General features: G+C 42.0%; 1 non-coding gene across 1 annotated transcript; it reads left to right on the top strand.

Annotated features, from left to right (window-relative positions):
- The first annotated feature begins 18,225 nt into the window (after positions 1–18,225).
- Positions 18,226–18,329, top strand: LOC129332959 (U6 spliceosomal RNA). Its single transcript, XR_008597361.1, has one exon. It is a non-coding gene; the product is annotated as a U6 spliceosomal RNA (small nuclear RNA).
- Positions 18,330–25,204: the final 6,875 nt, after the last annotated feature.

Raw genomic sequence — 25,204 nt, 5'->3', positions numbered from 1 at the left:
AGGAAGTATTGCCCTTGCTTTCAACTGACTTTCTTTGCCCTCAATGATATCAGCACATAGTCAAATCAGATTAGCGGCATAATATTGTAACTTGTGGCATCAACCCATTCACTAAATGATCTAATTGCCTATTATCATCCAAGTTAGAAAGCAAGGAACCAGGCCCCATAATTAGAAGAAAAAATGGTGTTAAAACAACTGTAATTAAGGCAAGAAAGGAGAAAAAGGTGAACATTTTCACAATTAAAGGATGTCAGAGGAAATATTTCTGTCTTTCAAAAACATTACTCAATATTACTTATTCAAAAAACAACAACTGAAATGGAGGACATTTATCAGAATTCCTGGGCCTTCTCATACAGAGCGTCCAGTTGATTCCCATCTTATTATGACAACTGGTATTTCATCAGTGAAGTAGGATGATGCAGGATGGAGGTCCCCTGTGCAAACAGAACTGGAAGAGTACATCAGGCCATCCAACTCAGGCCATGCACACCTCACAGAATTTTCAGCACAATCCAAACCATAAACATATAAACTATAGATCAGAGGGCAGGTTACATAGAGCAATAAACCACAAGGAAATGAAGTAGCCTGCACAATTCTTTTAGGCCATGTGATGTGTTTTCAAAAACCAAACATAATGGGCAGCTCCAGCTAGTAGCTGGGCCTTTGGACACGCATGCAACAGGAAGGGGGAGAAGACTGATAAAGGATGCATAGAGGCACCATGTGGCTTCTTTGGGGGACATTCTGCATCTCGTGACCTCAAGTTTCTGCAATGCCTTTGCCCGCTTTCAAGGTTTCATGAAGGTTAAACACGACTTGGTTTAGCACATCCTGAAACATGAACAAAATCTCTGTCCCCATCTCTCTAAGAAAGGTGAAAGTAAAAGCAGAACAGGATATATGTGCAAACTAAGTAAATTTATAGTTTAAGACCTCAGATTATGAGGGTCCTAAAAATTCCTACATTTCCATTTGTTGGTAATGCTCTGAAGTGTCTTAAAACTTGATATTATTTAGGCCTTCAGCATCTGGCCCTGAATGAAGGGCAGGATTCCCATGCAGCCTGCCTGCCACACCAGTCACCTCAAGAGTAACTGAACACCCTTGTCAGTAATCTGTTACTTGCTATGCAAAGTGGTACACAATCATGTTTGAGTTCACTGCAAATTGCTGCTTCTTTGCACTTAGCAGGGGAAGTTACTTCATACCTGTCCGAGACACATTATTTTTGCAGTTTTGATTGGGCACCTCAACTAAATCTCACATTTTACTTTCTTTTCCAACTTATCACCCCCTGCAAGTGATAACAGCACCAAAATCTCCAGCTGAGATGGTGCTGATGGCAGGCGTTTGCTGAGAAATGATCAAAAACCTGTTCTGAAATGGCCCATATACTTCCTTGCAATCTGAGGTGGCAACTTGGTAAAAAGAAAATTGGAACAGTATTAACATTAATTCTAAGTTATTTGATATACACATTATTAATACGATCTTTGTTTCCAGTTAACACAGATAACTTGTTTTTATTTGTACAATGTTTATGTTTAATACCTGAGATCTAGACCCCTTTTATATGTTAGCCAGGTTCCATTGGTATATGTTTAGTTACAATAGAACCATAGAACTACAAGGCTCAGAGACAGTATGCTTCTGTTCTGAATACCTCTGAATACCTGTTGCAGGAGGACAAACAGTGGGAGAGGATGCTATGGGGGAAAGGATGCTGGAATACACGGATCCTGCAGGACTCTTAGTGTGAAGCAGCCCTTGCAGTTAAAATAAAGGTGCAAATAGACTGCAGCTTAGACACTGTAGTGCAGGGAGGGGAGGTAACTTCATGGAGCACTGATACCACTTGGAAATCCAGCTCCCTCTGCCCATTTATTTATTTATTTACTTCATTTATGCCTTGGCTTTCTCCCCACTGGGGACCAAAAAGTGGCTTACATCATCTTTTCCATTTTATCCTCACAACAACTCTGTGAGGTAGGTACGGCTGAGTGTGTGGTTTGCCCAAGGTCATCCAGCATGTTTCCCTGTCAGAGTGGGTCTTCTAGATGCTAGTTTGACACTCTAATCACTACCACACAATAGCACACAACAAATCCAAAGAAGCAGAGGGGACGGTAATGCTGAATTTACTATTAGGGTGAAGGTTGCAGATGGTCATCTCTTCATGCAGAAAGAGCTGCATGATGTGACAAGCTATTAAAAGGCCTGCTGTGTATTTCCCTGTGGTCTGTTAGCTCTTTTAGATAGTGATTGAAGTTGCACTGAAGAGTGGACTGTTTGTTTTTGTGGGTTTAGGGTTGACTTCTTCAGTATTTTTTGGTGCTATCCGGGGGAAGCATTGCCATTGTGTGCTGCTTCCATGTTATTCACCCTGCACCCGACTGAGGCCGGGGGAGGCAACAGGAAGAATCTTGTTTTTTTGGAAAGAGGTAGGAGACCCTGACCTTAGGTGACCACTAGGTGGAGAAGGAGGGTTGCCTTGAAGATAAGAGTGATTGAATCTTCTGAAGATTGGTGGTACGCTGTAGATATACATATGCTAATAAGTTTGAATTTATTTTCTTATTGTGTAATATGTTAATTATTACATTTACATAGCCTGTCTGTCTTCCATCGTGCAACTCAATGTGGTGTATGTGATGCTCCTAGGAGGTCTTGCATCCAGGGATCTTCTTTTCTTCAGCAAGGTGACTGTGTCATGCACTCTTATATCATATCCTCAACCCTACACAGAGATGCATTAATCCTGAGTCTTATTTGAAGTCAGTTTGATTAAACTCATCAGTACTTTGCAAATGTGTTTAGGATTGAGCTGGAAATAAAGTGTAAAGTTTTAATAGATGAGGAAATTAACTACTGGAATCATTTGCAAGCAGATGTGGGGTCATCAGAAACTATAAATCAAGAATGGGTGTTCCTCCCCACTAAAAACTGATGCTTTAATCAGTGATTAATCAATAATCCAAGAATGACTAAGCAGTATCCAGAAGAAAGCATGTAATCTGAAAACTCAACAAATGACTAACCAGCTGCTGGCTAAGTGGCTATAAGAACTCGCATCATCCCTCATGATGCATTTGTGTTGCCCCCTAAAACATGGATTCCTGTAGTGCAAATGGGAAAAAACTTCAGGCAGGCCTTTGAATAAAGCTGTACATAGCCAGAGCCCCATTTTTATCTGGCTAATTTTCTTTTCCCAAAATTAATTGTATGAAAGAAAGAGAACAGAGCAACCTGCTGGAACAGGAAGGAAGAAAAACCTTGGACAGAATGGCTTTGCCTCCCAGGCCCTGAAATTTAAGATCTTTATAAATGATCTGTTAAAACTATAGTGACGATAAGCTTATGAATCATGATCTATATTAATCAGGGCTGCTGATACAGAAAGATTAATTGAAATGTGCAGTTCTACACAAATGATAAAGTAGTAACAATTTAATATCAGACAAGAAGAGTGAAGAAATTACACTCCAAGCTTCATGCATCATTACTATGGATATTAATATTTTACGCAGCGCAACAGCATCGGGAATCATAATGAAAATCCATAACTAGTGCACAGACATGATTAAATACAACAGTCTTTAGGTGCTGTTTGGTGATGGGGGTTTAGCCATATTTCACTCCTGCTGCGGGTGATTCGAGTGATAGAGTCTAGACGAGAGTGATTAAAAAGTGTTCCTCCTAAAGGCTGTTAACCTTTTACTACTGAAATGAATTTCTTTGATTTTAAAATTATGCCGCTCACTCGGTGTTTTTTTCCCCCAAGTCAAAACCTTGTACAGAATATCGATAGAGTGGGCTCCCTAAGCTTTTGACAAAGCACAGGCAGATCGGCACGTGATGTCCCCCACCAAGATGGCTCGTGTGTATATAAGAGGGAGAGATGTTGTGACAGCACTCATTTCTACCTTGCTTTTCTGATAGGGAAAACTGGTAGGACCTGATCTGTTTAGATGGTCTAACCCTTCCTATTGTAAAGCAGCCTTGCACCCTTGTGGAGAGAGATACATCTCCTTAGTATATTAATTTTGGGATTTTTCCTGATCAAAGTACAGTGATTTTTTTTTTGTAATATCAAGCTTTGTTAAGCTTTCAGTCTGACAGGACTGCCCCCTCAACCTTGTATCTGTATTGTATTGATTCCACATCCATTTGTTACTATTGTTAAGCAGACATCTTCTCTAGACACTCCCTGATAGGTGTTAATCAATCCCTACATGGTAACCTCCCTTCTCTTTTCCTCAACTTGGCTAATCCTTAAGCCATTCTTTAATGTGAAATATATCTAAAACGTTCTGATACATGCAGCAAAATACATACATATCTAAACAGAGCTTTCCATCTATGAAAGAAAAAATGCAATGATTGCATGCACTGAATATTAATAGCTAGGATACATATTTGGCATGTAATTTGCCACATGGTCAAGCTTGTTTTGCTTCTTGAGAAAGACACCATCCCTTTCTGGACATTCCAAAACAAGATGTGGCCGTGCATGTCCTTACGTGTATTCCATATAGGGCGTATATTACCCCCATCTTTCAGCAGCTGCACTGGCTTCCCATGGAGTTCCAGATCAGATTCAAAGTTTTGGTTTTGACCTATAAAGCCCTTAGCGGACTGGGACCAGCATACCTGTGGAACCACCTCTCACCATATATACCCTGGAGAGTGCTTAGATCAGCTGATAAACATCTACTGGTGATCTTGGCCCCAGGGAGACTAGACTGACCTCAACCAGAGCCAGGGCCTTTTCAGTCTTGGCTCCAACCTGGTGGAACTCTCTATCTGTAGATACGTGGGCCCGCCAAGATCTTTTATTCTTTCGGCGGACCTGCAAAACTGAGATATTCTGCCAGGCAGATGGTTGAGGCAGGTCTTGTTGCATCTTAGTGAGTCTCCCTACTGGTGTCTTGTCAGGCGGGAGGGGGCTGGCCCCACATGAGCTGTAGTATGGACAGCATTGACTGTTTCCTCCCTCTCCCCCCACCCCATGCATGGTTGTGGGGATGGGCTATGTGAGTCGCCATTTGGGATATGATACTGTTTTATTATGCTTTTAAAATGTATTTAAAATTGTTGTAACCCACTCTGAGCCCATTTGCAGGGAGGGTGGGCTAGAAGACTTAATAATAATAACAATAACAACAACAACAACAACAACAGGTCAATTTAGTGAATGGAAGAGGAATTGGGACCATAGTGGCATGCTCTGCCTAGACCTCCACATATTGTTTAGTCCTATGTGCACTGTAATTTCCATAAAAATGTGTTGCAATGGGCTACTCAACATGCCTTGGCCATTTGAGCACTGCATGTCTCTGTGTGTATGTGTTACTTTCTTGATAAGTAAGCTGCTCCACTTTGTCTGTAGAGGGATTGCCTCATGACTCCTCCTCTTTCTCTGTTTCCTTTGACTGAGTCACCTTTCTAGCCTCCTGGCCTTCCAAAGAGGATGTATTTTTCAGAGCTCTTGCCATGAAGGCCTTATCCACACATTCACATACAGCCTTGGTGCTGCACAAGTTCACTACAATTGCAGTATAAACTCTTAAAGTGCACAGTGCAAAGAATGGCAATATGGCAAACATAATCTACAGTCGCTAATACAATGATTCATATACAATCTTTTCAATGAAAGTACATTCACTCAGGAGAATCTTGAAGATAATGTATACACCAATCCTTCTTCTTTCCATTTACATAGAGACTTGGGATAATTGAGATTTTCTGTAATGCTTCCTCTGCAATCTCTTCCCTAGGTGACTCCTAACTCCAGAAGAGGCCTGTGTAGATGCCATCTCCCGGGTGGGGGACCCCCAGCACTCCCAGTCTCAGAAGAGAAGAAGAATTCACAGCTGTCCAGAACCACTCAACAGGACGCCAGCACTTCTCCTGTTTCATACCCACTTTCTCAAGAGTGTTCTATAAGCAGTTATCTCCAGCTCCGTGTACTCAAAACGTCTATAACCTCTCTTAATCCAATTGGAAACGTTGCCAACTCCTGGTTAGGAAATTGGGGGTGGACCCAGGGGTGGTTCGAGTTTGGGGAGGAGAGAGTTATAATGCCATAGAATCCACCCTCCAAAGTAGCCATTTTCTCCAGGGGGATCTGATTTCTGTAGCCTAGAGATCAATTGTAATTCCAAGAAATCTCCAGGCCCTACCTGGAGTTTGGCAAACCTAGTGCACACGCATCACATCAACACACAGAAGTTAGAAGAAGGCAGATGAAATACTGATCCTTTCTCTCTTGCGTTGAGTCTACACAAAATAAGAAAATAAGTATACAGAAGAGAGTTGTGAAGAAAAGGTCTTTATTACTATATTTATTACTTTAATATAGTCTTTATTACTATATTTACTTACCTTGTTATTTGATGAAAGCTATTGACATTCTTTAATTGGACGCACCATCGGATCATCAAGGACAAGCGCAACACTTTATGGACTCTTGAGAAATTAGCTGAACTTACATAGTTGCTTCTGAATGAACTGATTGTGATCGCGAGATATAGGAGAAATGTGTTTTGTATAGATATTTATAGTATTTATTATTGTATTTATTATATTTATTATAATATTTATAAAATAGGAGTAATCATTCACTGTGAGTACTGTGCACTTTAAAGTAATAAATATATTAAATTGTTAAAGTTGTTTTCCGATAGAAGATTTGGATCTTACTATTGGTGTCCACCTGGAGGTTGGCAACCCTATCTGGAACCATGACAGTACTAGTCTGGATTACATACTCAGGTGACACCTACCTATCTTATTCTTTCTCATGTATTAAAAATGAACCTTGAAATCTAGGTCCAAGTGTAAGCAGCTTGTGTTTTCAAATGGTGCTTGGTAGTTTGACAAATCTTTTTGTGGGCAAGTCCACATATTCGGCCATTCCTAGAAGTATATCTTGGATATTTTTTCATAGAAAACCCTTCTTTCAAACACCTTCCCTTCCTTTTTTAAAGCTAGAGTTTTACTGGTCTTATTAAAAAGAGAAACAATCAAAGAACAACGGAGATGGCCCACATCCCCCCATCCTCACTATCTCAGCTCTCACACACAGACTAGAGGAAAAGAGTGGGGGGGACAGAAAAAGGTAATTAGTGACAAAAATAAACAACCAGATATAGTTAGCGATAAGAAAGAAAAAAGGCAGGGTATAGAAAAATAAAAAAGAGAATAGGGTACAGGACAGAGGAAATGCATAGCCTTGGGTAGGAACGTTGCTTCTCTCACAAAATGCTACTTAGATTGTCTAAGACCCAGAAGATGCAGAAGTAAAATTGTGATTTCTATTATTAAACACCTCAGAGTTTATGGCAGCTGTGGGTACATTTCTTCATATTTTATATTTTGTAAGCAGCAGTGTTGCCAACTTTTTTCTGGTGGAGCTCCTCTGCCTTTAAAAGCTATGTGTATTGACTGGGCAGTAAAGGGATAGCAGTACAAATCCTTCATAAACATGGCCCTACTGGTATCTTACAGTGCAATCCTATGTAGAGTTGAGTGAAATCAGTGGACCTAGACTGGAGTTACCCTGCAAAAAGTTGCCCTGTTAGACTATCAAGATAATGCAAGGGCATATTTTGGAATCATGGGAAGCAATGTGAAGGCCTTGTGTGCCCTGCTCTGGACATTCAGTTTTGTAAATAACCTTCAAGCCCACGTGCCCTTTTATATGTCACAACAAGGGCAGAGTACTGACACTTTTATGTAGGAAAGACGTTTCATTATATCGATCCCTCCCTGTCTTTATGTTAGATCTCTCTCTCTCTCTAATTAATGTGTGTGTATGTGTGTGGATCTCTCTCTCTCTCTCTCTCAAGTGTATACATATAAACATATGTATACACACAGGCTTCAACTATGGTATTAAATAATAAAGAAGTTTTGAGGGGGTATGCAGCATGAGTACCAATTATAACTATTGGAGGCTATGGCTTTCTATACTGTAAGTTTACAAGCAGCAATTATGGAGCAAATTGGGTTCTGTACAGCCATGGTTGCTATTTTTCTTACCATGGGCATGGCCTGTCTACATAGAAAAAATGAGCAGAACCCTTCTGTTCAAGTTAATACCATGCTGGGCTGGTCCCTAAATGCTAGGTGCCATTGCAAGGCCTATCAGCTTCAAAAGCTATCTGCAATGCAAAAGTAGCATGAAGCAGGAGTCCTGCCTGTGGGCCGGAAGACAGCCTCCATGCATGACATTCAAAAGGCATGTGTGCCCATGTGGAGATGTCTCCTTCTTTAGCATGGACCAGAATAAATGCACAATGTTGGAAGGAAATAGTTAATAACCCATCCAGTTGATTGATAGAAGAATCCCAAAGAGATGTGTCACCTCCGTAATGAAGAGTAGAAACCATCCAGGGAAACTGGCAAAGCTGTAGCAATTTCTTCTCAGTTACTCTTGAGATTTGGCTCTAGATTCAAAGGATAGGCAGGCGGGGAGGGAAGCTGGCAGAAGGAGGGAAGGGAGGGAGGAGGAGTTGGCTCATATTCTACTGTGACCCAATTCCATACAAAGCATTTTGTAACAAAACACGTCTCTATCTACAAAGTACAAGCAATCTTTGTTTTCTGTACAATACTTATCTGCATTTAGGCCAACAACAGCAGCGGTTGGCATATTTTCATGACTCTTGTTAGCCTTTTTATCCCTTCGTCTCTGTCTTTCTCTGTGCATTTGTTTCTCTTTCTTATCATTCCCCCTTTCTTTATGTTTACACACAAGGCATGGAGAACAGCAGGTACACAGAAGACTATTGGGCAATTGATAGCTTGACTAAGAATGCTGAAAGAAAGAGGAATATATTTGAAGGCCAAGATGGCTGAAGTGTTTAAAATGTAAACACATTGTGAACACAAACACACAGACAGTTGACAACAAGAGGGTTAGTTGTGGAGAGCTCTTTCCCCACATTCTTTGCTAACAAAATAAGCATTCCTATCTCCAACTTTATGTCTCCTCTCTATCTTGGGTCATGTAAGCATTAGAACCTGTCCCTGTTCCTATGACACCTCTGCAATTGGGATATGGGCTCTATATCCCATGAACAAATAACAATGACACACACACATGGGTGTTTCTTGGTGACTGCTTCTCAGATGTTGAACTCTTTTGCACTGGAGATTTGCTAAGACCCATTTTCATGAAGTGATAAAATATCTTATTATCCAGAAAGCATTCATAGGACTAATTCAGTGTCTGATGGCCAGAGGAACAAACAGCCACTGTGTGTTGTTGACTCATAGCCTGTCCAATGAAATTACCATGCTCCAGATTCCAAATTCACCTCATTGGCACCTCATTGCTAACTTTTAAATATTTGAACAGAGGAGTTTTTAGCAATATTTTATTTTAATTACAAGTATTTTACTTTCACATTTATATATATAGCCAATACCTAAGTATTGTTATCTCCTAGTCTAATTTGCAGTAGTATAGCAAAAGCCAACTTCAATGCACGCTGAAAGGTACAACATGATCAGTTCAGCACATGCATGGGGCAATGAAAGTTAATATGGTTACACTCAGCCTTTCCCCATGACCACCACATGCTTCATACAATAAAGAGCATAGCCTCCGCCCAGTCAATATGTACGAGCAGGGGAATTTTTAAGCAGCCTGAAGGAAATGATCCAGAATTTTGAGTCCATAGCATACTTGAATTCAGATGGAAGAAAAAGACCAGTGATTTCACAGGGCATGAGTTGGATTGTATCTTTGGATAACCATCCATTACTTGCCTGTATACTTGTGGGTTATGTGTTCATAATACGAGAGCAATGCACAAGTAACAGAGCTGTGGCCTAAGTAAATGGTTCAGAGGGATGTAATATGCCACTGTATGCTGCCTGTTGCTGCAAGTGTGCTTTTACTGGATAGTTTCTATGCTGTTAATATGTAGCAATCCATGTCGTATCAGTTTGCTTCACCGTTTTCCAGCTGTGTATTGGATTTCTGCTTGTCTCTAAATTTCTGTTATTCTTACTCTAGTGTATTGTTTATTGAATGCCCCAGCCAATGATCGTATTGACTAATACTTTGTAATCCATCTTAAATCTCATTGAGAAAGGTGGACTATAAATAATATAAATAAAAGTAAACAATAATAGAATACTAGTTCAAACCAGTATTCCATCTCTTCCCCATTTAGATGGATTCTGGATATTCTTGGGGATGTACACAATGGTACAGAGAGGTAACAGACAGGGGCTAGAAAGCTGCGTGATTGGGCATAGCTGCTGTTAATGTGGCAAAATAGAAAGAGTCCAGTAGCACCTTTAAGACTAATCAACTTTATTGTAGCATAAGCTTTCAAGAACCACAGTTCTCTTCGTCAGATGCATCTGAAAAGAACTGTGGATCTTGAAAGCTTGGACTCTTTACTATTTTGCGACTACAAACTAACATGGCTAACTCCTCTGGATTGTTAACCTAATGTACCTTGCTTAAAAGAAATTCAGAGACTTAAAGAAGAAATGTTCCATTCTGTTACAGATTAACTGAAGATACTATTTCAAGGGAGAATAATTTCGAATTCCTACCTACTCCTCCAATACTTCACAAAACTGGAATATGATGCTAGATTGTTTCTGTGGCTGGTTGTACCGAGTTTTGCAAGCAGAGGGAGAAAATGGCACTGCTGATAAGTAGAGATGGGCACGAACAGCAATACGAACCAAAAAAAGCCATGAACAGCCCAATCTGCTGTTCGCAAACAAGCTGTCCATGAGGCCCCCTTCTAAACAAACAGGTGATCATTGCAAGCCTCGTTTGTTGCTGTTCATTGCTGTTCGTCAAGACAGACAGTCTGGCACCTGCAATCAATTCCCTTGGCAACTTAGGCAGGGACTGTCTGAACTCTGTCTGAACTCCTGTTGTTGCCGTGGAAACCCCAATCTAAGCCCAATTTAGCTTGATAGGCAGGTCTTCCTTTCAATTGTGGAGCTCCAAATTTGTTACAAGGGAACAAAGACCAGGGGGGAGGGGGGCTCCCAGCTCTGGCTTTGGAGAGGGAGATACAGCTGCTGTTGGCATTTTGATAGAGTGCATTGGAGTTTGAATTTTCTTTATGTGTGGTGGGCTAGGGATCTACCCCTTCAAGTTCCAGGGCTGCTGCCAGGCTCTGGGCCAAGCTATTATTTATTATTGGTACCTTTCCTGATGCCTGATCAGGTAAGGTTTCTGGGAGTGGTGCAGTGGGGATCTTGACTTGGATAATGGCTGGAGGAGAGCCTGCTGGCCCCCACGAACAGCCAACCACGAACATGTTTGTGAACAAGGCCATGTTTGTGGTTGTTCATGAGTCCCTGTTTGTGGATGGCAATGAACAACGAACATCATGTTCATTTTTTTCTGTCTGTGCCCATCTCTACTGATAAGTACTTTAAAAGAAACCAATATGTCCCCACCACCCAAGCATTAGCACAAGAACAAGTTTGTATGCTATAAGAAAAGGGTTAAATAAATAACACAGCACAGAAAGCTTGCGAGAAAGCAGAAGACATTTCTTTCTATCTAAAAAACAGGGCAACTGAACAGGAACTATGTAAATTATGAGTTTCAATGCAACTGGGAATTCTTTGAGTATCTGCACTTGATGATTGAAGACTTCAGGGCATTATTACCCCTACTGCCACATTAGCTGCTCTGAACATGTCCCTTTTTACTGTAGGCATAGCAGTTTTGACACACCACTAGTGATGATATTTGCAGTCACATTCAGGCATTCTCCAATACTCTTCCTTTTGCACTGCAAGGGTGGACTGAAAAAGAGTATAGATAGCCATGTTGGTTCACTCAAAAAATCTAAAAAAAAAAGAACAACAGTATAATACTTTTTTCAGTATTAAACAGTCATAAAGGAGATAGATCAAGATGGGTAGCCATTTTTGTTTGTTTGCAGCAGGAGAAAAGAGCAAGAGTCCAGTAGCACCTATAAGACTAACAAAATTTGTGGTAAGGTATGAGCTTTCGTGAGCCACAGCTCACTTCTTCGTATTTTCATGTCTGAAAAAGTGAGCTGTGGCTCATGAAAGCTCATACCTTACCACAAATTTTGTGAGTCCTAAAGGGGTGAACAAGCTTTTGAGTTTCCTAGAATTCTTCATCAGAATTCTTTCATCATGCTTTGAAACACCCAGTTTGAACTCTGAGGATCCCAAAAGCCTGATCACTGTTCTGTGACAGTTTCGTTGGTCTTGATAAAAAGGTACAATACTGCTGTTGTTTTGTGCAGAGAAGTGGTCTTTCCTTGGGACAACTACATTCTTGATTTTCTTTATATGTGTGTTGATTAATTCTCACGTTAGATTCAGCTTATGTATAGCTAAACATGTCTTTTACTAGATACTGGTCCCCAGTATCTTTATTTTTAGAGCAAATACTAGGACTGCCAACCCTGTACACAAGTTACAGTGAATTCATTTATGTGTGTTGAAAAATTATCATGTTACATTCAACATATGCACAGCGAAATGTGTGATTTATCAAGGTACTGCTTCCCACTTTTAGTTTTAGAGTGAATGGCAACCAAGAAGACATTGTTTATATGCTATTACTAAACAATTGAAGAGCTCAAGCTATGATCCAATGCACATCCTATGAGTAAGGCCTATTTAATGCTATTGTAAACATGCATAGGACCAGTCTGCATGGCTCATTAATCAACAACAATTCTGATAGCCAAAAGTTGATCATTAAGGACCTTTGAGTTTCTGACCCCCTTGAAAGCTCTCCTGTGGACTGAGAGAACATCTCCCCTACAAGAAAGCTAACAATCTCTTTGATTATTTTTTTAAATTAGCAGATCCTGTAGTCAGGCCACTATCCTAATAGTTATTTATTAATGTACTTCTTGTATGCATTAACTGCCATTTTCACTATGGTGCTTTGTGCACCATGGCAACATCTTAAAATCTACTAACGGACACCCCATCTCAGGGATGGAACATTCATATCATTCTGTGGGCTACTTTTATGTTTTTATTAATAATAGAGGGTTGTATTAGCAATGCTAAGAGGGGTGGGGAATTGTACTACAATTTTGAACTCAGTGTTTTCTTTTGCTTCATTCTCTGCTACTCTCGTTTATCTCCCCTAGGTTGCAGCCTTTTCTTTCTTCATCACCACAGGCCTCTTCTGATAGCCCTCTCTCCTTTTCTGTCTTTATTCTACAGTGTTCTCTCTTCTTTCTGCAACTCATGGTCCAAACATTTTCTTTTCTCGCTCTTCTGGCAGCATCACAGGTCTGCACCCCGATCTCTGAGCTACTTTTTTCTCTTTTTCTGTTTTACCAGTCTCCTGTACTATATATTACCCCCCCTTTTCTCTCTGCTCTCACTTAGTACTGTCCGATTTTTGCATTTTGTGCCTTGTCACAGGTCTCTGTATATACCATCCCTATAACTCACTCTTTCAGCTTTTCTGCACCACTGTCTCTCAGTCCTTCCCCTTTTCTTTCTTTCTTCTCCTGCTCTGTTACTGTCCACCAAATATTTGCCCATCTCTACTTCAATGGAATGCTGCTAAACTAATAGCAATAGCACACAAGGCTTTCGCTTTCCAACAATGAAACTACTGAAGGAGTTGCAGATGCAGGTGGGCAGTGCCCTGTGATTGTATTGATGCAGCAGGCTGTAGAAAGTGAAGCTAACTCCACCACACACCACACATCAGAATCCCGGAAGAGGAAAAGCTACGCAGCAACACAAGCATTCTTCTATCCTTTCCCCAGCTTTTGACGGGCTTTAGCAGATCTTAGGAGTTCCCACGGGTAATTCAAGTGTATTTGTAATTTGAGTGTAATTCAAGTGCATTTTGTCTCAGGTGGTTTGACCTTCAGTCCGCCAGCTCTGCGCTGTGCAGACTTGCACTAACTGGTTACAGTTACACACAACACATTCTCACTAAGGATGCCCTTGGTGTAACTAAAAGTTTTAGATGACATACATCTTTGTTATCTCTTGCTGAACTTGTAACACATTTAATACTTAGACTATGATAATCCTTAAAATTACTGGCTTGTCATGATAATCAGCTATATATTTCACTTTTACAACCATGGAACCATTAGGTATGATTACTGCCCATTTAAATCTCAAAAGCTAAGAATTACCATTGTCAGTCTAGAACTGTATGCTTACACCAAAGAAGAAAATAACACACTCTGAAGCAATAATCATTTTAAAGCTACTGCATTTCACCACCAGCATGGTTACAGCTTCCAGTGAGGTATCTAATATCACAAAGAACACATGAACACATGTGGTTTCCTTACATTGAAGCAGACTCTTGGCCCATCAAAGTCGGTACTGTCTGCTCAGACTGGCAGCAATTCTTCAGGGTCTCAGGCAGAAGCCTTTCACATCACCTAATACTTGATCCTTTTTCAACTGGAGATGCTGAGGATTGAACCTGGGATCTTCCACATGCCAAACAGATGCTCTACCACTGAGCCACAGTCCCTCTTAACAAGTTACAATCTTTTCATTGGAAGTCTCTCTGCAACTCCCAGTTACACTTGCATAGAAATGTGCTACTAGTCTCCAAGTTCTTGGAGCTGGAGGGGGAGGCCACGGCCTCACATTCATTTGGGGTATTTCCGGGAATTTCAGCTCCCCAGTGGTAGCTCTTATGCTATGCACATATTTTAATTGTCATGTGAAAGCCACCAGGAGAAGTTTCTCTAGGGTGAGTAATCTCTATCCTAGCATGGTAGGGAGATTTTTTTGGCTGTATCTCTGTGGTAAATATATCATGTATGCCAGCCCTAAGAAATGAAAGCTACTACCAGGACTTCTGAAATATCTGAACAGATTATTCCTTTCTTTCCTTTCCTTTTTTTCAGAGCTCTTATGATCAAATGACCTTGAGCAATGACTAAAAAATAATAGATTAATTTCTAAAGGGAAATATGCTAGACAGGAATATGGCAACAGACAAGTTATACTCAGATCACTGTCTAGCATCAGATAGGGAAGAATATCCCCTTGAAAATTATTAGATGAGATGCTACTTAAAACTGGTAAAATCCAATGATTCCTAAAAACAGTAAAAAGAGGACATTTCGATATTTTATGAGACAAAGTATCAATTTTATCTTGACCACAACAGCAGAGGTGATCTGAATATGGAATATGATGAAATCTACCATCCAGTACTTCAAAAGGATTAGCATTCAATGGATCAAGTCCTAACAATGTCCAAACATTATAGAATGTGAGGAACTAGTCACTTTCTTTGCCTCTTCAGAAGTGCTGTGGCATCTTGCCTTAGAGGCTAATTTGGCATAAGCAACTTGGTAGATGCACTGTGTGTCCAGGCTCACAAATGATGAGCAATGGGAGCTTATGCCTGCAGTAGACTAGAGGGCTTATGCATGAAAATGTGGGTTGAAGTGGTATGCAAGGCACAACGAAATGTGAATAGTTGTGAAGGAGCCAGAAAGTGAACAACTTTAGTCAGTCTGCACTGGGAGGCAACTGAACAGTAAAAATGTAAAATTTACAGAAATGTTAAAGCCACAGGAAAAAAAAACCTTTTCCCCCAGAAAAAATGGTAATATTGGGGAAAACTGAAATATATGCAATACTTACTTCTTGATCAACCTGAAACGTCTTTTACCAATTTAACTTACTGAAATACTTGATAGGAGTTTCTTTTCTGTGTTCCTCCAGTTTTTCCATTAGAAAAAATTAAAAATAGTCTCCAAAAAATGGGGGGAAATGACTCCCCCCCATTTTTTTGGGGTTCTCACATCTCTACTGGACAGCACTGCCAGGAAAGACTAGAAATGGGCTTGGAGCAGACTAGACATTGATTCTAAGCTCTTAAATGTTGCTGTGGTGCCTGAGGTCAGCTGTGACCCTGCCCCAGCTGAAATCTTGCCTGCTGGTGACACTCACTAGCTTCCTCATGCCTTTCCTACTGCCTTAGGCACGGGCCTCTTTGGACTGGAGGATCTTGAGTGGTTGGTAAGAGGAATGTCAATGTCATTAAACCCCCGCTTCGCGGTCTGGCGATCAGTCTTTACCTTCTGTAGTCGAACTGTTCTCCTTCAGGCTGAGCTTGTGCTGGTGCATAGGATGGGGACAATGTTTAAAGATGTACTGAAATTGGAATCAATGTTTAAGGTGACTAGAACTTGTTAACAATACTATCTGGGGGGAATGCATGTAAAAATCCTGGTGCTTTGACTTCTCCAATTTCCTTGCAACAGAGATACATCCCTAAAGTCTGCATGCAGAGCTGCTGTAGCATAGTGGTTAAGTGGCCAGGCTCCAAACCAGCACTCTGCTGGTTTGAACTCTGCAGGCATGAACTCTGCAGGTTGCCCTGGGTAAGCCACTCCTCTCAGCCTCCGCTCCCCAGCTGTATTGTGGGGATAATAATAACACTGACTTTGTTCCCCACTCTGAGTGTGGCACTAATCTGTCTAGAAGGGCAGTATATAAGTACACTGTTGTTAATACATAGCAAATATGCCTCTAAATGCCCCCTTCACAATGATGATCCTATGGAAAGGCCCTTTGTTGGCATTATTTCAGTTTGAGAATTCTTTTAAAAATCAGCTTAATTCCAAAACCAGTGACTCAGTGTACCTTGAATCGTAATACTGAGCAAGTGCCAGGATGGGTTTTTCTCCTCATCACAAGTAGGCTTGCTTTGACACATCAAGACACATTTGCTTTAGAAATGAAATGCAACAGAACCTGGATTATGAAATCCAAAGTGATGCTTCTGTTTAGCAGAATTAACCAGATCAATGTGAGTAGGTCTGAAGCTATAGAGAAAGCAAGAACACTTGAGCTAGCCAGATGAAGCCTAGCTAAGGATGTTTTATATTCTTCTGTCACAACCATGCCTGATTACTACAAATAACCATGCCTGACAATAAGAACATGAGCAGAGCCCTGTAGGATCAGACCAGCGGTGTATCTAGTCCAGCATACTGTTTCAAACAGTGGCCAACCAGGTACCCTGGAGGGCAAACAAATTGCATACAGGCCAAGGCCTTCCCTGATGCTGCCTGCTAGCACTGAGTTTCAGAGATTTTCTGCCTCTGTATATGGAAGTTCCCTTTACTCACCATGGCTAGTATCCATTGCGGGATCCATCCTCCACCAATCTGTTTAACTCTCTTTCAAAACCATCTGTGTTTGTGGCCATTTGGAGAACTGGGTTTGATTTCCCACTCCTCTGCTTGAAGCCAGCTAGGTGGCCTTGGGTCAGTCACAGCTCTCTGGAGCTCTCTCAGCCCCACCCACCTCACAGGGTGTTTTGTTGTGGGGACAATAACATACTTTGTAAACTGCTCTGAGTGGGCATTAAGTTGTCCTGAAGGGAGGTATATAAATCAAATGTTATTATTTTATTATTATCACTAAGTCTACTGGCTGTAGGGTTGCCAGTCTCCAGGTAGTGGCTGGAGATCTCCTGGAATCACAATGGGTCTCCAAGCCACAGAGATCAGATCACCTGGAGAAAATTGCTACTTTTGGGGGTGAACTCTATGGAATTATGCCATGCCAAGGTCCTTTCCCTCCCCAAACCCCACTTTCTCAGGTTTCTCCAGGTTTCACCCCCCCAGATCTCCAGGAATTTCCCAACTTGGAGCTGGCAACCCTAACTGGCTGTGAATTCCACAGTTTAAGCAGTCATTGAGTAAATAAGTATTTCATTTTGTCTGCCTGAACCTCTTTTCCAACAATCTCATTGGATGCTCCTGAGTTCTAGTATTATGGGAGAAAAAGCCTCCCCTAACCTCTTTCTTCATCTTTTGCATAATCTTATAAACCTTTCTCCTGTCTCCACTTAGTTATCTTTTTCTAGACTGAAAACTCCCAGATTCTCCACCCTTTCTTCATAGGAAAGGTGCTTCAGCCCCTTAATCGTCTTGGCCATTCTCTTCTGTACTTTCTCCAGCTCTGCAAGTTACTTTTCGAGACATGGCAACCAGAACTGCACACAGGATTCCAAATGAGGCCAATACTGGCTGTTTTATTTTCAATCCCTTTCCTAATCATTCTTTGCATGGAATTCCTAATAATTCTTTTCACAACTGCAGCACATTGAGTTGACGTCTATCAAAGGTCTCTTTCTTTTCCAGGGTCAGCTAATTTGAACCCTATCAGCATATATTTAAATGCAGAATCTTTTGTTCCAGTAAACATCTCCTTACATCTCTTTTGGCAGTGCACATACTAAAATTGGAACAATACAGAGAAGATTAGCATGGCCCCTGTGCAAGGATGACACACAAATTCATGAAGCGTTCCATATTTTTTTTTTTTTGAGATCCAGTTTGGTGTAGTGGTTAAGAGTGCGGGACTCTAATCTGGAGAACTGGGTTTGATTCCCCACTTCTCCATTTGAGGCCAGCCGGGTGACCTTGGGTCAGTCATAGCTTCTACGAGCTTTCTCAGCCCCATCTACCTCACAGGGTGATTGTTGTTGTGGGAATAATAATAACATACTTTGTAAACCGCTCTGAGTGGGCATTAAGTTGTCCAAAGGGCGGTATATAAATCAAATATTGTTACATTTACCAACACTGAACTTGATTTGTTGCCCACTCTTCCAATTTATTGTATTTTAATTTATTTAATTAATTTATTTATAATCTGCCTTTCTCACTGTGATTCAAACTGGATTATACAAGCCGTTTTCACACAGCCACACGCTCGGTAGATCGCGTGAAACTCACGGCATAAAAGCATCTTCCTAGCACGACTTCCTGGCACAATCCCGTTTAATGGCCCTTTTTCTGATGTCATCGGACCATTAAAGGGGATCGTGCCGGGAGATCATGCTAAGAAGATGCTTCATGCTGTGAGTTTGGGCAGTCTCCCGGGGTGCATGTGAAAACGGCCAGAGTAAATCAAGACAATCAACAATACAACCAGAGAAAGTCAATACAATCAATACAACCCAATCAATAATGCCATAGGATTTGGATTTCTGGAACCAGCCAGAAATCTGAACACAGAACTGAAGTAAAACATAAATATTAATCTGACATGTTAAGTGATGCAAACATGACATAATAGGATCCTCCTTACAGCAAAAGGTAGTACTAGCTATTCACAGTAATATAGACCACAGTGCCCAAACCTTTACTCAACTAACTTTCTGAAGCATTTTGTACAATACAACCTTATTATTTGTGTAGAAAAACCTTCTTGAATAATTTGGTTTTCAAAGTTTTTGAAAAACCAGGAGAGTGGGAGCCTTCCTGACCTCATCAGGCAGGCCATTCCATAATGTGTGTATGCAGAAGGGCTGGACTGAAATAAGGGGAGGAAGGACAAAGGGTATTGTTGTTGGAGTCTGCTACAGACCTCCTGGCCAGGGAGAGGAAATGGATGCTGCCCTCCTAGAACAGATTGGTAGAGTATCCAGGCATCAGAACCTTATAATTATGGGTGACTTCAACTTCCCTGATGTGTGCTGGGAGACAAGCTCAGCAAAACGATAAGAATCATGCAACTTCCTGACCTGCCTAGCCAATAACTTACTTTTTCAAATGGTGGAGGAAACTACAAGGGGCTCGGCCATACTAGACTTAATATTAACCAACAGGGAAGAATTGGTAGATGGCGTAAAGGTGGTGGGGACCTTAGGGGGAAGTGACCATGACCTCCTTGAACTCCAGTTGCTGTGGGGGGGCCAAGGAAGTTCGTAGCCAGACTCATAGGTTAGATTTTCGTATGGCCGACTTCAATGAACTCAGAGGCTCAATGAGAGTCATTCTGTGGGAGAGTGTGCTGAAAGGGAAAGGAGCAAGTGAAGGGTGGGCTCTTCTCAAACATGAGCTTTTGCAAGTTCAAGACCTCACTATTCCAGCAAGATGGAAACATGGTAAGGGCTCCAAGAAACTGATGTGGATGGACAGAGAGCTCCAGAATAAGCTAAGGGAGAAAAAGGAAATGTTTAGGAAATTGAGAGGACAGATCTCTAAAGAGGAACATATGAGGGTTACTAGGTACTGCAGATCAGCCATCAGAGAAGCCAAAGCTCAGTATGAGCTGGGCCTGGCCAGAGGAGCTCGCTACAATAAGGAAAACTCCTACAGATATGTGAGAAGCAAATGCAAGGTAAAAGAAGCAATTGGACCACTATTGGGAGTGGAAGGAGAAACTCTGATGGAGGACAAAGAAAAAGCAGACAGGCTTAATTACTTTTTTGCCTCTGTTTTCTCCCTGAAGAATTTGAGCCCATCTAGAGATGGTAGTAAACATGACAGGACACCTGGGTGGCTAGTTGACATTGTCCAGGGTCTGAGGCACAGCCCCTGGACTTGCTGGGAGGAGGGGACAAGAGACAGCCGGGAGACAGCTGCCCAGCCACCCCAGCAGACACCCGGGTCCAGAACCTGCCAGCACTGGAGGGAAGGAAAGAAGCACTGTAGTTCAAAGGTGGAATCAGCTGCCTAGGGAGGTGAGCTCCCCTTCACTGGCAGTTTTCAAGAAGAGGCTGGATGAATATTTGTCAGGGATGCTTTAGGCTCATCCTGCATTGGGGAGGGGGGTGGACTAGAAGGTCTGTATGGCCCCTTCCAACTCTGTGATTCTGTATGGACTCAGATGAGTGAAGCTGTCATGGGAGGGCATAGGGGGTGAAGCAGTCCTGCACATATGAGGGGCCGATATCACAAATGGCTTTGTATGTGGTAGCCAATTCCTTAAATTGAGCCAGGTAACTGATGGTTGTCAGGCAGTGGCTTACTAAAAGTTGCAATCCAGCCTATCTCTTGCAATTAGACATGAGTCCATTGGTTTCAAAAGATTTTACTGAATATAAACAACCATTATAGTCCACTAACCAAGATGCAATATCTTGGCTGGTACATGAGTATTGTTACGAATGACAGGCAAAGGTTAAGGTACAGAATAGCATAACCCAGCAAGTCCCATCCTCCCCCCATAGTTCTAAAAAAAAACGGCTTGAAGCTGAGAGAGTGAAACTTTCCCAAGGCTGGAAAGGTTGTAGTCATAACATTCCTCTTCTTTGAGATAACTGTTACTAGACTGCTTGTCACCTGCAAAAGAAGCACTTAAAACACTGACAGGATTAAAATGGGAGGAGCACGGGTATGCCATTGATCTGCTGGGGGGACCTTTTTCAATAAGCTGATGTGAAAAGTAGGATGGACGTGACGGAGGTTTTTTGGTAAGTCAAGTGCTACAGTTACTTTGTTGATGACTTTACGAACTGGAAAAGGTCCCAAATACTTTAGTGCCAATTTACGGCTGGTTTGAGCAACTTTCAAATTTTTTGTAGACAAATAAACAAGGTCTCCTGGATGCAATTCCCATTCGGCCACACGATGGCAATCAGCGTATTTTTTATAATCCTGTTTAGCTTTGTTAAGATGTTGCTGAATAAGAGTCCATTGTTGAGCTGCCTCCCCCCACCATTCTGAAACGTCTTTGGAGGTTGTTGTGGGGAAGAGCTTCAAAAGGAAATGGTTTAAAGTGATAGCCATAAACTACTTTGAATGGCGTTTCTCCGGTAGAAGCATGCACACTGTTGTAAGAAAATTCTGCTAAAGGCAATAAATCAATCCAATTGTCCTGCTGGAAATTAAGGTCCATGGTGGGTGGACCTTAAACCTTGTTCAATTCCCATAAGTTGCATAAGCTCCCGCCAGAAGTTGGCAACGAATTGTCCGCCTTGGTCGGATATCACCTTTGATGGAAAAGAACGGAGTTTTACAATATATTTCAGAAAAATATCCGCCAACTTTTTTGCCGAAGGCATAGTGGTGCAGGGAATGAAGTGGGCTTGTTTTGAAAATAGATCCACTACAACCAAAATGCAGGTGTGATTTTTGGAAGGGGGAAGATCTGTGATGAAATCCATAGAAATAATTTCCCACGGTCTACTTGGGGTTTCAAGGGGCTGTAAGAGTCCAGGAGGTTTGCCTTTTCGCGTTTTGGCGCTGAGGCAAATGGGACACGAAGCCACATATTGCGAAATGTCTTTGCGCATGCCTGGCCACCAAAATCGCCTTTGGACCAGATGGTTTTTAAATATCCATAATGGCCAGCTGTTGGGGCATCGTGACAGCGGTGCAGTACTTCTTTTCTTAAACTATTTGGTACATAAAATCGATTCCCCCAAAGCCATTCCCCTTGTTCAGATTGAATTAATTTCTCTTTGGGCACATTCTCCCCCTCCTTTTCGACTTCGCTTTTCAGTTTTTGTCTCCACCCTTGGTCTGAGTGAGGAGGTTGTGTTGTGAGGCTGCGTGTAGTAACCACACCTCCTAGTTGTGTAGGCGAAAATACTGTGTCTATCGTCTCCTCCCTCCTGCTTTTGAGTTGGAGCATGTGTGAGAGGGCGTCCGCTAGGAAATTAGTTTTGCCAGGCAAGAATTTGAGGGTGAAATTAAATTTTGAAAAGTATTCCACCCATCGTAATTGTTTGGTGTTGAGTCTCCGAGGACTGCGTAACGCTTCTAAATTTTTGTGATCTGTCCAAACTTCAAAAGGATGGCGGGCCCCTTCTAGCCAATGTCTCCAAGTGGAGAGCGCCGCTTTTACAGCAAAAGCTTCCTTTTCCCAAACATTCCAATTTCTTTCAGCTTCAGAAAATTTACGTGAAAGGTATGCACAAGGTCAGAGAATATCATCTTCCCCCTGCTGCAGGAGGACACCCCCAATCGCGGTATCGCTGGCATCCACCTGTACTATGAATGGGCGATTTTCGTCAGGGTGTTGCAGCACTGGTTCGGATATACATTGCTGCTTTAACAGATCAAAGGCTAATTGGCATTGCGGTGTCCATAATAATTTCGCTTTCGGTTTTTTAGCTTGCTCCCCTTTGTTTTTTGTTTTTAAGAGTTCTGTGAGGGGAAGAGTTATTTGGGCAAAGTTTTGTATAAATTCTCTGTAGAAATTGGCAAACCCCAGAAAGGATTGCAGTTCTTTGCGATTTGTGGGGGTTTGCCAGTCTTGAACTGCTTTCACTTTGCCCAGATCCATTTTTAACCCATCTTTTGAGATGCAATATCCCAAGTAACTAAGTTCAGTTTTGTGAAATTCACATTTAGACAATTTGATGGGCAATTTATTGCACATGAGAGTAGTTAATACTTGTTGCTCTAAATGTACATGTTCTTCTTCGGTTTCTGAGTAAATTAACACATCATCCAGGTAAACAACTACTCCTTTATATAAAAAGTCGTGCAATACTTCATTGATCATGGACATGAAAACCGAAGGGGCCCCGGCCAAGACAAAAGGCATAACTAAATATTCGTACTGCCCTAAGGGCATATTGAACGCGGTCTTTCACTCATCCCCCTCTCGTATACGAACGTGGAAATAGGCATCTTTTAAGTCCAATTTTGTGAAGATCTTACCTTGGGCCACGACGTTGAGTAGATCTCTGATGAGAGGTATGGGATAGGCGTTTGTGGAGGAGACTGCATTAAGTCCTCTGAAGTCAGTGCACAGTCTTAACCCTCCATCCTTCTTTTTAACAAACAATACTGGGGCAGCATGAGGGCTGTTTGCTGGTCGGATGAATCCCCTTTGGAGATTAGTGTCAATGGATTTTCGGAGCTCCTCTTTTTCATTTGGGCTCATTGGATAAAGTCTACCTTTAGGCAATGTGGCTCCAGGGATGATTTCTACTGCACAATCCGTCCTCCTATGGGGAGGTAAAGTGTTGGCCTCTTCTTCGGTGAAGGCTTGCAAATAGGCTCTGTACTGTTTAGGTATTTGATTAATTTCCATTTCCTCCTGGGTTAAGAGTGCTTGTTCCATGAGGGTAGGATTTTTACCCCAATTTTGTTCCCAGCGATGATTTCTGCAGCTATCATGTTTAAAGGTGATGCTTCCAGCTGTCCAATTTATGTCTGGGTTGTGGTCCCACAACCATGTGCTCCCCAAAATTAAAGGGTACTTCGCTGTAGAGCTAATTACGAACGATCTTGTCTCCCAATGTTGTCCCATGCCTGTGATGACAGGTACTGTTTCAGTGGTGACTGGATTCATATTAGTGCCATCCATTTGTTCAAAAATGACTGGAGTTTCAAGTTCTTTTATTGGGAGTACTAATCCGTTCACTAGAGCTGGTGCAATAATATCTCTGGAGCATCCAGAATCAATGAGCGCTTGCACCCGAATATGAGTCTTTCTTTCAGGATTGATTAATGTGTAACAGACATGAATAGTATGGACCCTTGAGGTCTTTCCACTATGGGAACTGACTGAGTTTTGATCTGCCGTTTGGGTCCGTTTACGACAGATCCATTTCGTTCCCCAAATTAGGACTTTTGCGTGCTTCTTCACTGATTAGAGCGGTTGAATCAAAGTCCATAATTTCTTCTAGCTCTAATCCTTTCTCAGGAGGATTTCTTCGGAAAGTCCCTCTCCCTCTCGTAGTTCGCGGAGCAGGCATTGGGCGGGATGGTGGGGGAAGAGTGGCAGGGGCTGGGCGCCGTGGTGGGAACGGAGTTCTTTGCACAGACTGGAGTGGACATTGTGCTGCGAAGTGACCGCTCTGGCCACAATGTAGACACAGTCCTTGTTGCCATCTAGCATCTCTCACTCCTCTAGCTGCATATCCTGCTCCCCTGCCCCCTCTTACAATTATGGAGGTTTGCCGGTGCCCTGCAGTTTGTTGTTGTTCCACAAGACGCACTTCTTGCATACAGTTTTCCACTTCACAGGCTAATTGAATCCAACCCAAGAGTGTGGGGGGTTATCTTGCATAAGGGCCTGGTCCAACAGTCTGGGATTCATGCCTTGCTTGAACAAAATTATTTTGGTGGATTCCTCACACCTTGGACATTTGGCAGCTAGCTGTCGGAACTTTGTAACATAGTCTCTAGCCGACATGCTACCTTGTCTAATCGATTGTAATTCCGTTCGGGCTCTGCTGTCCTCTAATGGGTCTTCATATTGTGCTCGGAGCGCGTCTACCAAACCCTGATTGCATGAGGAGCAAGGCTACTTGAATGCTCTGCTACCGAACCGACACTTCGTTTCCCGTCCATTTGCGACTTAGTAAATACCGCACTCGCTCTCCTTTCCCTCGTGTCCCTCAGCCTCAAACCCCACTGCCTCATCGTAGGCAGGGATATCAGAGTTTCTGCTGCCACCCTGGGCCGAGTTTCAGCTCTATCGGGTGCAAGGGTATACAGCGTAC

This window comes from Eublepharis macularius, chromosome 6 (assembly GCF_028583425.1).
Source record: "Eublepharis macularius isolate TG4126 chromosome 6, MPM_Emac_v1.0, whole genome shotgun sequence".
In the NCBI taxonomy this organism is placed as follows: domain Eukaryota; kingdom Metazoa; phylum Chordata; class Lepidosauria; order Squamata; family Eublepharidae; genus Eublepharis; species Eublepharis macularius.
This window is presented reverse-complemented; position numbering and strand designations above follow the sequence as displayed.